Here is a 16844-nt window from a genome sequence, read left to right as displayed (position 1 = left end):
AACCCTAAAAATTGCAAGCTTACATATAGTGATGGAAAGCACATCAGGGATTGACTTAAAATGTGGTGGTGGGAGGTGGAGGCAGGGATAACAAAGGGACATGAGGAAACAAACGTTTGGAGTTGGCAAATATGTTCACTATCTTGATTGTGGTGATGATGTCACAAATGTATACTGTTAAAAAAGAAATAACAGGCCCCAAATGGAGTAATTTGCCCTTATGACAGCCAACCAAGACCGCAGTTTCAACCTCTCCCAGAAATGTGACCTTTAACCATCAGTCTGGACTTTCCTGGTTAGCACTAGCGAGGTAATCTGCACGTGAGACCCCGCCACTCCTTTCCCCCAGGGAAATGAGACCTGGCCTGAAATAATCCTTCCTTTTCTTTTGCTAATACCTTCCTTGCCCTACCCTTTTGTTTACAAAAACTTTCCATTTTGTACAACTCCTCGGAGTATCTCTCTACTTGTGAGATGGAATGCTGGCTGATTCCTAAACAGCTTAAGAAAGCCAATTAGATCTTCAAATTTACTCAGTTGAATTTTTGTTCTTTAGCAGATTTGGTGGCAGCAGCAGGATCTGAAGCAAACTTCCAGCGGCATTCAGGGACAGCAAGAATCACAGGAGTGGCACCTGCAAACCCCGTTTTGAATTCACTCTCTTCCTTGCCGTTTCTGAGGTAAGTTTCGCTCAGTTTGAGTTCTGCTCTCTTTGCACTGAAGCTCCTGATCCAATTGGCTCCCCAGCCCAGGGCTTGGTGGGTCAGCTTGAGCTGGCAGATGGCTCAGTCCGGAAGAGAGTCCCGAGCTCCTGGTTCAGTCTACAATTACCCAGTGTTTGGAACCCCTTTCCCCAGTTCCAGTCCACTGTCCCCATTTAGTGGAGTCTGCTGGCTAAGTCCATGCTGGGAATTGCTGGAGGTGTGCACAGGGTCCTCTATTGGCCAGTTCGCAGTAACTTCTAAACCCCAGCCCTTAGTTCTGTCCCTGGATTCCACACTGGGAACTGCTGGAGGTTTAGTCCGAAGTTCCGTGTTTGTTTGGCATCCTTCCCCATATTTCACGTTGGGAACTGCTGTTAGCAGCTGGAGTTCTCCATTTGTTTGGAATCAGTCTGCAGTCCCCATTCTTTGAGGTCTGCTGGTTCAAACCTTTCCCCAGTTTTTACTTATTTGGTTACTGCTGGTGTCCACAGTTCCATGTCCTCAGCTACTGTTGGTTTCTGTAGATGTGCACATGAGGTAAAGGCTGTTGCTAAAAGAGAATCTCAGAAGCCAAAATACTTAGACATTAGTTTGGCCCTAGGAAACTCAAAGACCTAGCTAAAAGAAATGGGACCCTTTGTATACCAAGAGTTGAGCGTGCCATCTTCCAGCACACTTGCTTATTTTATACTTAAGAACTGTGGACCCATAAGCTGTACATATCTACAAACATGGCAAAATCTTACTAAAGACAATCTAGAATTCCAATGGCCATTATGAGGCATGTTCCAATTAGACAAAAATCACTCATTTGAGAAATGCACTTGAGAGAAAGTGATCCAAAGTTGAACAGACAGAATGGGATGCCGATTTTAATTGGTATGCAGAAGTTCATGTGATCTGGAATAATCTTTGGTAAATAAAAGCTAGTTTAATTTTGGTGTATTCATTAAAATACATATGTCAGAGTTATCAGCATTAAATATAATACTTTTATTCTATCTGGGTTTTCTAAAGGTCAAATAAATTTATGTTATCTGTTACAAATTTGTCAGCAAAAGAAATAGCCTGGCATGATAGCAGACTTTATCTGTTTCATGAAGTTTTTGTGGGTAATCTAAACATAGTTGTTAAGAACAAATAAATACCTGAGATAAAAAGTTCTCTGGTGAACTCTTTAGCAATCATTATATTTTATGATATATGTACTTAAAAATAGCTTCTAAAATCTTTTTGGTAACTTGAAACCTTAAAGTTTTGCTAAGTTTGGTTAAATGATGAGATAATTTAAATTCATTGAATATCCAAATCATTTCCAAATAAGATAAAATGCTGAGGCATTAATTGATGAGGAAAACTGCAGATGCGGCTCTGCCTGCCCATGGGTCCTGTCCCCATGCCAGCGGGGGTAGCAGCAGCGGCAGCAGCAGAAGCTCTGACTGCCTATGGGTCCTGTCCCCATGCTATTCTAGTCTCTAAATAAAAGAGCACTACTGCCAGATCTTAAGAGTCTAAGAAATCTTTCTTTCAACTCCTCGGCTCACCGACCCTGCATCATTAATTACTGAACACAGGCTTACTTACTTTTGGCTTCTTACTACAGAGAAACTAAAGATATTTGAGTCTGTTAGTAAATATGTCTTGTGCCACATAAAAACAATTGTCCCATGAGGAAGCGTATATCTACAGAAATTATAAAATGTGGTTGTAAATTTGCCAACCCACAAAATGCTGATGTACAAGACAGTTCACTTCACATTGTTTACTTCTTATTCTTAGTTAAGGTTTTTAAGGGTTAAAAATTCTAATACATATAATTAAAGCTACTTAGTAAGGGAAAAAACCCTGTATGCAAAGAAAGTAGAATGCGTTTTTTGGTTAAGAGAAGGTATAAGATATGAAGATATGTTATGGTTAAAGGAAAAAAAGCAGAGCAAGAAAGGGAGAGAAAATCTTGCCTTACTTGGTCAAGTTTGTTAAAAATTGGATTGTTATTATAGGGGTTTTGGATATAGGCTTTAATATCAGTAGCGGACTTGTGTAAAACTAAACCTTAACTTTCTTTCATCTGATGAAAGGACAAAGTTTTCTTGGATTATTAGTCTACTCTTAATAAGAAATTGTAAGCATTTTTTAAAAAAGTTTTCTACCTGGAAAGCAAAGATTTGGAGTCTTTACCAACTGTGCTTACCACTGTCTTCATCAGGTCTTTGATTACTCATGTAAACCTAAGGAAAAGCGAGAGTTTTGCTCAGAACTATGTAAACTTCCGTATTTGCCTTTGAAGTCTTTAATTGTTACTTTGCTTAAATAGATAACTGAGTATTTTCTCACGGTGACCTGTGATCCTATTGGGCCAAGTGTTTTAAAACTTTTTGATGTTTTTGACAAACTTCCCAAAATCAAATCCTGAAATGAAGTCTGTTGACTTCAAACTAACTTTGAAATTGCCAGAGGGACCCTGGAACATTTCAAAAAACTTGTTCTCTCTCCTTATAAAAAGGGAGACATTAGACTAATTAGGCTTATTTGGTGTGATAATTCCACGGGAAGCATTGTCAAATAAGTAATGATGAACCTTCTTAGGTTATATTGTGTCGGTGAATGTTAATAAGGTAACTGTTAAAGGGCACCTTCACAAACAAAGATAAAAAACATTTACTTTTTCTCATTATCTGATCCTTCCATATTTTGGAAACTCTTGAGTGTACTTTTCATGGCAATATACTCAGTTATTTATATAAGTTCAATAAGAATCTGTGCTCCTTGCAACAGGACACAATTGGAAACACTGACTATATTATCGAGGCTTTGACTGAAATGGTATTGCAGGTGAAATCTGATGGTCGTGTCTTGGCTTGGCTTCCTGGCCTTGGAGGCTTCTGAGAATTCAGTCAGAGACTACTTATGAAAAGTTTCAACAATGCAGCCTTCAAAAGAACTTACATGGTCAATCACTATTCTTGCTGTACTTATGAAAATAATTAGGCTAAGTTTAATACAAACAAATTAGTTTTACTATGATTATCTTTGGGGAAAAAAGTGAGGTAGTTGTAGAGAGAACAATTATGTTTGCGTCTTTGTAGGTATCAGATTCTAGTGCTGTTAATTGTCTTTGAGATTTTGTTATATACTTGTAAATTGGGCTGGATCCTGAATTCCTCTAGCATTTGACCATAACTCAAACTAACATTTTCAATTTTCTCCCATCCTTTTGATTTGAAATCACTAATAACAAAGACTGTCCGTGAATCTCCTTGGGAGGGACTATGCCTGGTCCTCCTCACTACCCATATGGTAGCCAAACTTTAGGGACTTGCACCTCGAGTACACCCCTCACAGCTGAAGAAGTTTCCACCCGACACCTGGTCCTGTGCAAACACAGGAGACTTCTGAATCAGGTTGATGAGGAAGAGGGGTGGCTGACACTGAGGTGGACTGCTTCCAACCAGGATGACAAATTAAGACTTCGTACTTTAACTAGACATAAACCCTTTCTCCTTCTTTTCTTTTCCTTTACTCCGGCATTGGCCTGGAAAGATAGTACCATCATCTGTGCTTCCCAGGCCATCACTGAGGCGGGCAACCTCTGAACTTTAGAACAACTTTTTATTTCAGGCCAGGAAAAAAACTGACTGGGTCTCTGGCTTGAATGCAAATGCTACCCAATTCATGAATCATTTAAGAAATTCAATTAGATCTTCAAATTTACTTGGTTGGATTCTTGTTTTTTGAAGATACATACGTCAAAACTTCTCAAATGCTATAGTTTAGATCCAGTTTATTGTATGTCAATTATCTCTTAATAAAGGTATTAAAAATTAAATAAATAACGCATGCTTCAATTATAAAAAATATTAGCTATTGTTGAAGATTAAATCCAATACTAATAAAAAACATCTAGGCCACTTGAGAGGCAAGTCAGTAATTTAATGTGAATATTAGGCTGAAATATGAACTGATTCAGACTAAATTTTAGTAACTAAATTGAAGGCTAATGAATGAGTCGGAATGGGGCAGAGTTAAGGAGGCATGGATGAGACAGACTGCTTGGCAGGGCACGCAGGTCTCCAGCTGCAGACTCCGCCTACTCATTCCTGCCGCTCTGAACGCCCCAACCTTCCACCTCGGAAGCCCACCTTCAACCCGGGAGACCTAACCCAGGCAGCACATTCTTGGTGAGGTTTTCTCAGTCCTGCTGGTCAGCAGGGATCATTCCTTCCTCTGTGCTCCCCAAGCCTCTTTTCTGTGCTAACATTTAAAATAAACTTATTTTGCCTGTATTAATCCTTTCCCTGCTTTCTTCTTCAACTACATTTCAAATTCCCCAACAGAGGGCATATGATCCAGTACAGCCCAAAACTTGACAGAGAGAAGGTGCTCAATACATGTCCACAGAATGAATGAATAAATGAAAACTTAGGTTTGCTCTGGAGTTTCTCTCAATAAAACCTCTTCTACAAATTCATTCTAGCAGCGGAGAATGTATTTGGGGCATAGATATAGATACTCAAATCAGCACACCTTTATTATGGACTGGTCACATGTTGTATTGGGATGCTTGGGGGCACAGAAATGACAATTGTGTCCACGAAGAGCTTGTGGTCTAGCAGAAAAGGAGCCACATCCTTAAATAGTGACCTCAGTCCTTGTCCTGCCATCTCCCACCATTCCCCATAGAGGAAAGTTTAGGATGGCTCCGTTATGTACACCCTCCTATGACCACCTGCCTTTTTGCCAACTGACTCTCTGCCAGCTTTCCTTTGCACCCTCCTCCCTCTCTTCAGTGGGGCATGTAACTACCCTCAGTCTCATTTCTCAGAGTTTAGCTTCTCTTTTTATCGATAGAGGCTGCTTTCTCCCCAGCATCATTGACAGCCCCTTGGTTATGTCTGTTTAGTTATGTAGGCAGTTTTCAGCTGGGGATGGGAAATAAGCCCCACCAGGAAACATAAGAGTTTGTCCTTCAGACTCTCTGTCAGGTTGTTTCCAGGGACGACTTGCTATTGGTTGGGGAGGATCAGAATGAGGGTTCCTGAATAGGGAACAGAGCTTCCCCTGGTGTCTACGCTTCAGGGGCCCAGGACTGGTCTGTCTTCTTTGCTCTAGCAAACCAGTCATTCACTTTGTGTTTATTGAGTAAATGGATGACATAAAGTAAATGGATGGTCATAGCTGGAGAGAGCAGCCATAGTTTGTTCTTGACCATCCATAAGGTTTTACCAGTATTTCATAGATTTATGATAGGGGCCTCTTTCTTACTTGTTCCATCTTAACCTGAATATTATGTGATGTGTTTTGTATTTTTATTGTTACTGTTAGGTTATCATTTAGTAAGGATGAATAAGAGTTGACCATGTTATATTCCATGGGGCTGATTAGTAAGAAGTCTCTTGCGATAAGATTTTTATAAGGTTTTTTTCCACCAACTCTTCATGAAACAAAGGTATTTTATTTATAGTGTAAAGTAGGTGTTGGGCAGGGAGTGATCTTGGCTATAACAAGTTCCACAGCATGACCAAGACGACATGCTCTTCTCTAAAAACCACAGCAGTGATTTGAGCTATTCAAAAGTCTCCTCTCGATTTTCAGCAGCTGCCATCCCCTGGTGCTTACTTCAAAATCCTGCGTGACAGAGGAAGAAAATTTGCAAAAAACAAAATAATGGTTAAAAAATAATCATTCTCCTCTAAGGACCAAAGGAAGTATCTATGACAATATTTGAAGAAGATCTTAGTAAACAATTATATTTCCATTTTCGTCATCCTATTGATTTTCTTTCTCAGGTTGACAATATGTCATTCATGAGTGAATTCTTGGTGGCAGTCAACTGAAATGTCATTTTAAATACAGGCAACATTTAGGTAATAAATATGGCCTGCTGTGCGTGCTCAGAATAATAACAACATAAAAAAATCTAACCACTTTATTAATTGCCATCAAGTATCAATTCCTTAATTTTCACATTCAAGAAAAATGATTTGCCAGTGTTAGTATTTTAGTTCAATTATTTTTAGCTGAGGCAAAGACATCTCCAGCTCTATTAAAGGAAGAGGAATTCTTCTAATATTCTTTTATTTGGATTCCACAGATACAGTTAGAGGTTTCAAATAAAACATTTTATATAGCATAACAATTGTTGACATGAGATGCAGAGGGAAAGGTTCAGAGTGAAATTAACATTTTCTGACACTTGTGAGCAAAAGGAGAAGTCTCATTTTGGGGGAGAATATGATATTGAACGCTCTTTCATGAGAATTCTGACATATGCTCTCACTTACTCTTCTAATCAAATTACAGTGTAGGTGCGATGTTGTGATTCATAGTAAGAAATAGATATTTGGTCTTTGTCCACTGGTCCTGGCACATAGCACCTAAAATTCTTGCAATTTCTTACCACAGGGGCATCTTTTGTTATGTTTAGTTTTATTCCCAGTTCCTGAAATAGCTTCAGAATAATGAAGGTGAAATTCATGTGTTTTGTTACTCACATAACAAGCTCAAGCTCCATTCAACCACAACTGAGTTTATGTTAATGAGGTGACTTGTGGAAACCTCCTAAGTTTGGGGGCTGGCTGCTAGAAGAACCAACCATGTGACTAGAGAGTTGGAACTTTCAGTCCCACCTCCCAGCCTCAGGGGAGGGGAGAGGGGCTAAAGACTGAGTTCAATCACCAATGGCCAAAGATTTAATCAATCAGGCCTATGCAATGAAGCCTTCATAAAACCTCAAAAGGATGGGGTTTGGAGAGCTTCTGGGTTGGTGAACACATGGAGATTTGGGGAGAATGGCATGCCTGGAGAGAACGGAAGCTCCGCGCCCCTTCCCCATACCTTCCCCTATGTGTCTCTTCCATCTGGCTGTTCCTGAGTTATATGTTTTTATAATAAACCATTAATCTAGTAAGTAAACCATTTTCTTGAGTTCTGTGAGCTACTCTAGCAAATTACTTGAACCTGAGGGGGGGCTTGTGGGAATCTCCAATTGGTGGCCAGTTGGTCAGAAGCAAATCTGACAACCTGAACTTGCAATTGTCATCTTAAGTGGGTGGGGGCAGTCTTGTGGGACTAAGCCTTTAACCTGTGGGATGTTAATAAACAAAAATTCAACTGAGTAAATTTAAAGATCTAATTGGTTTTATTCAACAACTCATGAATCAGTCAGCATCCCAGCATCCCATCTAGTAAGTAGAAAGTTGCTCTGAGGAGCTGTACAAAATGGAAGGCATTTATAGGCAGAAATCAGGCAGGACAAGAACGTTATTAGCAAAAGAAAAGAAAAGATTATTTCAGGCAAGGTCACTTTTCTCTGGGGAAAGGGCGGCAGGAATCTTATCGGGCACATTACCTCACTAGGGTTGATCGGGAATTTCGGCACTGATCTGTTTAAGCTCAGATTCCTGGGAGGGGCTGAAACTGAAATTAAGTCTTGGTTTGCTGTCCTGGGGGCAAGTGACTCCACCTTGGGCCTGTTTTTTTTAACCATCCCCCAATTTTGATCAAACTCTCAGCCTAAATGAGAGATGTGGTCAAAATTTAAGACACTAATGCCACTCTCAACTACTACTCTGTACTTCTCACAGCTTTGTTGATCTGCATGGTATTCACAGGCCATGACTTTTTTCACAATTTTTAAGTTGGTCATTCTCTTCACTCCTTTTCTGACATTCCAGTCTTAGGGAGATCATTTGCCTGGTGGTCAGTGGCTGCAAATATGCATTTAAAGTTTTGAAAGAATACAATGCACCAGGGAGATTATAAGCAGGATAATTCCCAATGTTTGGAGTGTACTTCATAGCCTTAGACCCCAAGACCCAGACTAATCAAAGAAAGACCCCATTGAAGGAGTCACTCTTTTAAGCCAAATGGCTTGCTCAGTGATCTTATATGTACTGAGTTTCGACTTCCCCAGAAGTGTTTATCTAGCTACAGCAGGTGGTGTTGGCCACAGCACAGACACCTCCTTGCTCAGCTAAAAGGTAATCAAGGGCTATACTATTACCAATAACAACCTTAGCCAGAGAGTCTAAGGATCTTTGCTGGACAGCTAATGTCTTAGCAACAAAATGTACAATGTCTCCAAGAGTTAGGCAGAGGTTTCTGGTCATATTCTTGTTTGTATTTACTCCTAACCAGAGAATGGATCTATTCATAGGAATTGCTGCATTGACATATTCAAGCCATGGGTCAGTCAGGTTTATAGCACATGCGGGAAGAGAATTTCCTAGCTTGAAATAGTCAACTTAAATGTCTTGCAAAGATGAGTGTTGCTAGTGAGATCTCTTAGTGAGTGGGGACAAATCTGATCTAGACAATTATGGATTCAGCAACTTCCAAGGTTATCTCGGTTAGTATAGCCTGGGAGATACAGATGAGGTTGTTATCTTTCCAGTCCAATGCTGGAGTAAAGGAAAGAAAAAGAAAGAGAAAATGTTTCACGTTTGGTTCAAGTATGAAGTCTTGATTCATCATCTTGACTGGAAGCAGTCTATCTCAATGTCAGCTACTTCTCTTCCTAGTCAATTTGATTTGGAGAGCTCCAATGTTTATGTAGGACCAGATGTCAGATGGAGACTTCTTTAGCTTTGAGATGTATGCTCACAATTCAAGTCCCCAACGGCTAAAGTCATCAGTTTCTCCATTAGGGTTCTGTAAATTCTTACCCAGTTTAGTTTGATGATTTTAAAGTTATTATAAACCTGTACTCAGAGCTCTTTCCATGAGTCTCACTGAAGATGAAGCACTTTGCAAAAGCATCAGGTAAAACAATAACTGTAAATGACAAAAGACTTAAAAAATGGGATGGTTAAAGATCTGATTAGGGCTCACTGTAATGCAATTGACAAGGAAATTTGGTTATTTCCGTGACACCCAATATCTGAGATAATAACTAGAATTACAAATGAAAGTTATATCAGGGTATATCAAATTTTTCAGAATTTCATACAATTTCTAGAACATTTATACTAATAACATATATCTAACAAATATAATTAAAGAAATTGGGCATCATTTGTTTGACAATGCTTCCTATGTAATTTAACATATCAAATAAGCCCAATTAGTTTACTATCTCTTTGAGAAGTTTTGGGCCCTCTGAAAAATCCCAAAGTTAGCTAGAGGTCAAAAAGACTTCATTAAGAATTTAATTTTGGGAAGTTTGTTAAAAATATCAAAAAGTTTGCACATTTGGCCAAATAGGATCACTATGAAACAATAGTTAATTATGTATTTAACCAAACTGACGTAAGGACTTCAAAAGCAAATACATAAGATTACATAGTCGTTAGCAGAACTAAGCTCTTTTACTGTTAAGAAGGCTCAGTTTTAAGCAGTCAAAGACCTGATGAAAACAGTGTGAAGCACAGTTGGTAAGCTGCAAAATCTTTGTTTTCTAGGCAGAAAGTTTTTCACAACACCTTATCAGGAGCAGATTAATTGTCCAAAAAACACTTTGTCTTTTTATCAGACAAGTTTATCAACCAAGTTTCAGTTTTACATAAGTACACCATTGATATTAAGTTCTATTTCAAAATCCTCATAATAACAATCCAATTTTTAGCTATCTTGACTACAAAAGGCAAGATTCTCTCTTTATTTCTCTCATTCTCTCTTTTTCCCATTCTGAAACAACCAGGAAAAGATTACTTTATTTTTTCTTTAACAAAAACACATCTCCATACTTCATACCTTCTCTTAGCCAGAAACATATTTTTCTTCCCTTGCATACAGAGTTGTTTCCTTTATTTCGGTGGGCTTTAATTACATATATTAATTAGAATTCTTAACCTTAGAAACTTTAACTAAAACCTAAACAATTGCAAACTGTCTTTTACATCATCATTTTATGGCTTGGCAGGTTCATGACCACATTTTATAATTTCTAGAGACTTATGCTTACTCATAGTTCAATTTTTTTTTTATGTGGCACAACATATGTTTACTAACAGACCTAAATTGATCTTTAATTTCTCTGCAGTATGAAGTCAAAAGTAGATGAACCTATGTTTAGCAATTAACATTCAATATTTTTTCTTATTTGGAAATGAGCTAGACATTCAACAAATTTCTCATCATTTAATTTAACTTAGCAAGACTTTAAAATTTCAAGTTATCACAGATTTTCAAAAACAATTTTTAAGTACACATACCATAAAATATAATTATTGCTAAAGAATTTTCCTTTTTATCTGACTTATTTAATTTATTTGTTCTTAACAACCATGTTTAGATTACTCACAACAACTTTGTGAAACAGACAAAGTCAGCTATCATCCCAGGCTATTTCTCTTGCTGACAAATTTTGTAACGGAAAACAAAGTTATTTGATCTTTAGTAGATTTATATAGAATAAAAGTTTTAGATCTAATGCTGAAAACTGAAAAGACATGTCTATTTTAATTAACCCAACAAACTCACACTAGCCTTTATTTGCCAAAGATTGTCTCAGATCATGTGAACTTGAAAACTATTTGGGTATAGTTTCTGTTATATTTCTGACCCAATCCTTAATTTACATAAGTGCTTGCTTGTTTTAAGCCAATTAAATAGAGCTTTTTTACAAATTAATTTTAGCAATATCATCTGGAGGTTAAAAAAAATCACACAGATGTATAGGCACATAGACAGACACAAACAGAGGCCTTATAGTTACTAATATTTGTGGAGAAGATACTTAAGATTTTTCCTTTTCCCAGTTTCCAAGTACTTCCTTTTTTTCCTTCTGATTAGAAACTTCTCACTAAAGTTTGCATTTCAAAGAATGGCACTTAGTTCCAAAAGAAGATGAGGGTAGAAAATCTACATTACAAAGGTACAGAGGAAAGCATTCAAGTTTCTCTAAGATGGAGTTTTGGGGGCATATTTGCTTATTATTAGAGATATAGGGTAATTTAGAATTTAAAAAAAATTTTTTTTTGCTGAGGAAGAATCACCTTGAGATAACATCCACCACCAATCCTTCTCTTTTTGCTTGAGAAGATTTGTCCCAAGCTAACATCTGTTGCAAATCTTCCTCTATTTTGTATGTGGGCCACAGCCACAGCATGGCTGTCAACCAGTGGTCTAGGTCTCTGCCCAAGAACTGAACCTGGGCTGCCAAAGTGGAGTGCACCAAACTTAACCACCAGTCCACTGGACTGGCTCTGGGGTAATTTAAATTTTTAAATGCAAGATAATTCTATTTCTTTTTTTTAAAGATTCGCATCCGAGCTAACAACTATTGCCAATCTATTTTTTTTATATCTTTTTCTCCCCAAGTCCCCCCAGTACATAGTTGTATATTTTAATTGCAGGTCCTTCTAGTTGTGACACATGGGATGCAGCCTCAATGTGGCCTGATGAGTGGTGCCATGTCTGTGCCCAGGATCTGAACCAGTGAAACTCTGGGCCACTGCAGCAAAGCATGCAAACCTAACCCCTCAGCTATGGTGCTGGTCCCTCTATGTCAAATGTCCCAATATCTACAAGTATTTTGAGACAAATAGGGGATGTTTGGGGGATGGCAAAGGTAGGTGAGCTTTCAAATTATTTCCAGAGACACATTTCTGGTTTTGCAGAGATTTACAAAACAAAGACAGTTGCTTTCAACTCCCCAAAGAACTAGGCTGCTGTCTGAATAATATCAAAAGGCTGTCACGCCCATTCACCAGTGTTGGAATGTTTGTTTGTTTTCTCTCTGGGTACATTTATCTTAGGGAAGAAGGGATAAAAAAATTCTATTAGGCTTTGAATAATTTTAATTTTCTCTGGTTGCTTAAGGGAATAATGTAGCAGTTTACAGGAAAAAAATCCTTCAGACTTTTGTCATCTCTGGGAGGGGCCCACATGGGGGCCCTCCTTTGAAGGTAGACATGAGGGCATTCAAGTTGATGTTGAAGAATTTGCACTCTTTTACAGTGCCCTAGTTGATTACAATTGAGACATTGATCCCTGGGCCAGTGTTTTGATGATGCACCTCTAGGGGGATGCAATGCAGAAGGCCTAGGTGTTTTTTAGATGCCTTCGGTGTCCGTAATTTTTCATTAGTCTTTGCAATGAATGTCTCAATGAAGCTATTTCAGAATCTTGAAGACTTTTAGGAACTTCTACATAATGATTAAATTAGATATCCCATTCTGTTTGTTTGATATGGGAACCCTTACTTTGAGGTCACTTCTTAAATAAATGATCTTATCTAATTGGAATGCTCCCCGTGATAGTCATTGTCATTTTAGGTTGTTTTTAGTAAGGTTCAGCTATTTGTGTAGAAATCTGTAGCTTCTAGGACCACAGTTCTTAGACATAAAATAAGGTGTGCTGGAAGGTGGCACACTCAACTCTTCAGATACAAAGGATTTCATTTCTTTTACCTACGCATCAGTTGCTCTCAGAACCAAGTTAATACCTAAGAGGGATGTGCCACAGGGTTAGCAACTGTGGGATGTTTTACAGTATACTTCATTACACAGAAATTTTCTTGAGGTTGATGGGCAACCTAGTGTCAATCTGACCTGTTCCGTGAGCTACTTGTCCTATCAAAAGAGTCTTCTTGAGGTGGTGAGCACTCTAACAGCCTTTAAATGCTCCACCCATGTCCCCAAGTTTTGTGGCTTTCTGGCTTCCAAGATCCCCATTAGCAATACCCTTTACTGGACCCAGACCTGTTTTTAAATTAGACCTAGTCAGATCCTGGTCCCAGTCTGTTTTTTAAGTTGTACCCAGTCCGACTATGGCTGATAACCACAAATAATTCCCATGGAATTTTGGATTGAGGAAAAGGGTCAAACCAGAAGACCTCAATAAATTGGGACTGTGGACTGATTCCAAACAAATGGAAAGCTGCAGGCCAAACTGCCAGCAGTCCCCACTGTGGAATCTAGGAACAGAATCAAGGGCTGGAGTTTTCCACTCAAAAACCTGGGAATTGAGGTCTGAAAGGCTAGGGGCTTGGCTCCAGGCAGAACCATCTGCCAGCTCAAGCTGACTTGCTTTGTAAAGGAAAATGAATCAGATTGGGAGCTCAGTGAAAGAGAGAATGGAGCTCAGAACCAAGAGGAACTTACCCACAGCCCTCAAAAACGGCAAGAAAAACAATGAACTCAAAAAGAGGTTTGTGGGCACCACGCCTGTGTTTCTTGCCCCTGAATGCTACCAGAAGTTCACTTCAGATCACACTGCTGCCACCAAATCTGTTACTAAACAAAATTCAACTGAGTAAATTGAAAGATCTAATTGGCTCTATTCAATGATTCGTGAATCAGGCAGCATCCAATCTAGTAAGTAGAAAAGCACTCTGAGGAGCTGTACAAAATGGAAGGTATTCATAGGCAGAAACTGGGCAGGACAAGAAAGTTATTAGCAAAAGAAAAGCAAAGATTGTTTCAGGCAAGGTCAGTTTTCCTTGGGGGAAGGGCAGCAGGGGTGTTATCAGGCAGATCCCCTCACTGGTGTTGATCGGGAATTCTAGACTGATCCGTTTAAGGTCTTGGGAGGGGCTAAAACTGCAATTAAATCTTGTCTTGCAGTCCTGGGGCCAAGTGACTCCACCTTGGACTTCTTCCTTTTTTTTTTTTCCTTTTTAACAGGAGTCTGATGCTCTCTTCAAGTAGATAGTGTCAGAATTAGGTTAAATTGTAGTACTGGTGTCACAAAATTCTGAGGAATTAACTTGAGAATGAAATTCGGATAATCAAGAAATCATTGAACCATCAACACAAGTTCTGGTGATGAACATTCATTTAACTGTAGAGCTGAAATTAGGTAATAGTGAAAAAGATGATAGAATCGTATCTAAATACTACACGTTCTGATTCAATGCATGTATTGCAGCTAACAAAAATGGGTCAAAAAGGGGAGAGAACTTCTGGAAAGTAGAACAAGCTTACTGATTGCATCATAGGGATAAACTGGGAATAAAAGTATATCACATTCAATTAGATACTGAAAGAGAGAAACATAATAAAAAATAATGAGCTATTTAGACATGCTGCATTATAGATGAATAGCAAAGTCATTTGCTGAATAACAGTTTCCGTGAGAATCTTACATTTAGGTTGATGATCCGTTTCAAGTTAATGTTTCCCTATAAATTAGGTTGAAATTTCTAGACTAATTATTCCACATGGCTGAAGCAAGACTCTTCTTTATACTCTACTCAGTGCCCCACGAGACAAGATTTTCCAGTTTGTCTGATGGGGCAGGTACCGTTCTCAGCCTTTTAAAGTGTCATATGCTGCTCCCTCTAGTCCTTTAGGATGGCTCTTGCTCCTGCCTCCGGTGACTTCCTCGCAGGCATTCACTGATTCACACCCAGCTGAATATTCAAGGGGGAGCCTTGCAGACTCTGGAGTTCCCTCTGTGCAGCAATTCTTTTTCAAGGCTCCTTTCTGTGGACTCCAGCTGCCATGTTCTCCTTGGCCTCTCAGCTCCATCTGCTCCACTCAAGGAGTCCGCCAGGATCTGCCTGGGTTCCTGCTCTCTGCACCTCACCCTAGAAATGCTCCCCAGACAAGAAGCTGGCAGTTGTAGGGCTCATCTATTTGCTTTCTCTCAGGGATTACTTAAGTGCCAGTTGTTCAGTCTTTGTCTATTTTTTGGTTGTTTCAAGTAGGAGGGAAAATCTCTTTCCTATAACTCCATTTTGACTACACGTAAAATTCATCTATATTGAAAACATTGATTAAATTAATAAATGTAAATTGGCTCGACTCACATAATAATAGCAAAAGATTATTGGATGGACTAGCAGAGCGAAATCCAACTCTCTGCTGTTTATAAGACATAGCTAGAATGAAGAGATTCAGAAACTTCAAAATAAAAGTTGTAGACAAAGATATGCCAGGTAAATATAAATAGTAAGAAAGCAAGATTTATGGTCTTGATAGTGAGAACAGACATGTCAGGGCTCTGCTCACATCTCTTATTCTTTCTATTTCACTGCACACCAGTCCAAATTCCAACAATCAGTGCCTCATTTCTTTGGATGACAGCTTTCTCTGGCTTCTACAGCCTTTGCTACCCATGTGGCAGGCCAGAAGTGCTGAAGGATTAACATCCTCTGGGAGCAGTCTTCAACCAATCAATGATGGGAGTTGGTACATAAAAGCCCCAGCACCCTCTACCCTTGGATGGGGCCAATCTGAGGCATGTGCATTGCACTGACAAATGGGGTTGTGGAGTGGAATCAAACTCCAGTGGTCCGCAGTAGTAAACAGCTTTATAATGCATTTATTGGCTGCCCACCCTTTCCTGACTCCCTCGCCCACCCTACCAGTGTTTTCTTCACTTCCCAAATAACTTGCATTGGAATCCTTATCTCTGTGTCTACTTCAAGGGAACCTAACTGAATAAGATGTCAGAAAAGGCAGAATTCAGGTCCTCTAAAACAACTCAAAACACAACAAATACAAACATCAGTAATGCTAAAGATTAAAGTCTGAAAGGAAGGTATAAGCGTTATGAATGTCAATGTATTCACTATCAGAGCAGTAACTTTTATGAAGCAGAAACTAGAGGAGATGCAAGGTGAAACAGACCAAAACACATTCATAATTGGAAACTTCCCATCTAAGATGGATGAAGTAGACAATACATTTAATAAGGATATAAAATACTGAGCAACAAAATCAGTAGGTTAAGTTTTATAGATACACATGAACTCTAAAACCAGGCCATCGAGAATATGCTTCCTTTTCACATGGAAAGAGAATTTAAAAATTGACCACATTTTAGGACACTCAAAAATACCATAAGTAGTGCCAAAAAATAAAATAATACTAACAGGATTTATGACCATAATATAATAACATGAAAATTAACAACAAATTTTTAAAGGTTCTCCAACAATTTAGAAACAAGCTCAAAGCAGTAAGCCTGGGTAATTTCAGGGCTCATCTTGTTTTCTTTCTATTAGAGATCATTTCATTAAGCAATTATTAGGTATTAACTCTTGGCTCAAAGGAGAAGTGCAAAACTAAATTTCAGAACTTCTAGAAAATAGCAGTAATGGAAACACAATACAGTAGTCTAAAATTTATACCAGTAAATACTTATTACAATAAGAACAAATAAGCATGAATAATGTGCTAAGTCAAAAAGCTAGAAAAGGACCAAGAAATCACTAACAGTGAAAGCAGAAATTAAATATTTAGGAAAAAAATC

General features: G+C 38.6%; 1 long non-coding RNA gene across 1 annotated transcript in view; it reads left to right on the top strand.

The window, feature by feature from the left end:
- The first annotated feature begins 366 nt into the window (after window positions 1–366).
- The window catches only part of LOC139042034 (uncharacterized), a 29374-nt gene continuing 12896 nt past the window's right edge, over window positions 367–16844 (top strand). Inside the window, exon 1 of the long non-coding RNA XR_011498239.1 lies at window positions 367–680. This is a non-coding gene — a long non-coding RNA (uncharacterized lncRNA). The remainder of the gene's footprint in view (window positions 681–16844) is intronic.

This window comes from Equus asinus, chromosome 1 (genome assembly GCF_041296235.1).
Source record: "Equus asinus isolate D_3611 breed Donkey chromosome 1, EquAss-T2T_v2, whole genome shotgun sequence".
NCBI classification, from domain to species: domain Eukaryota; kingdom Metazoa; phylum Chordata; class Mammalia; order Perissodactyla; family Equidae; genus Equus; species Equus asinus.
The sequence above is the reverse complement of the archived record's forward strand: the minus strand, read 5'-3'. Positions and strand labels throughout refer to the sequence as shown.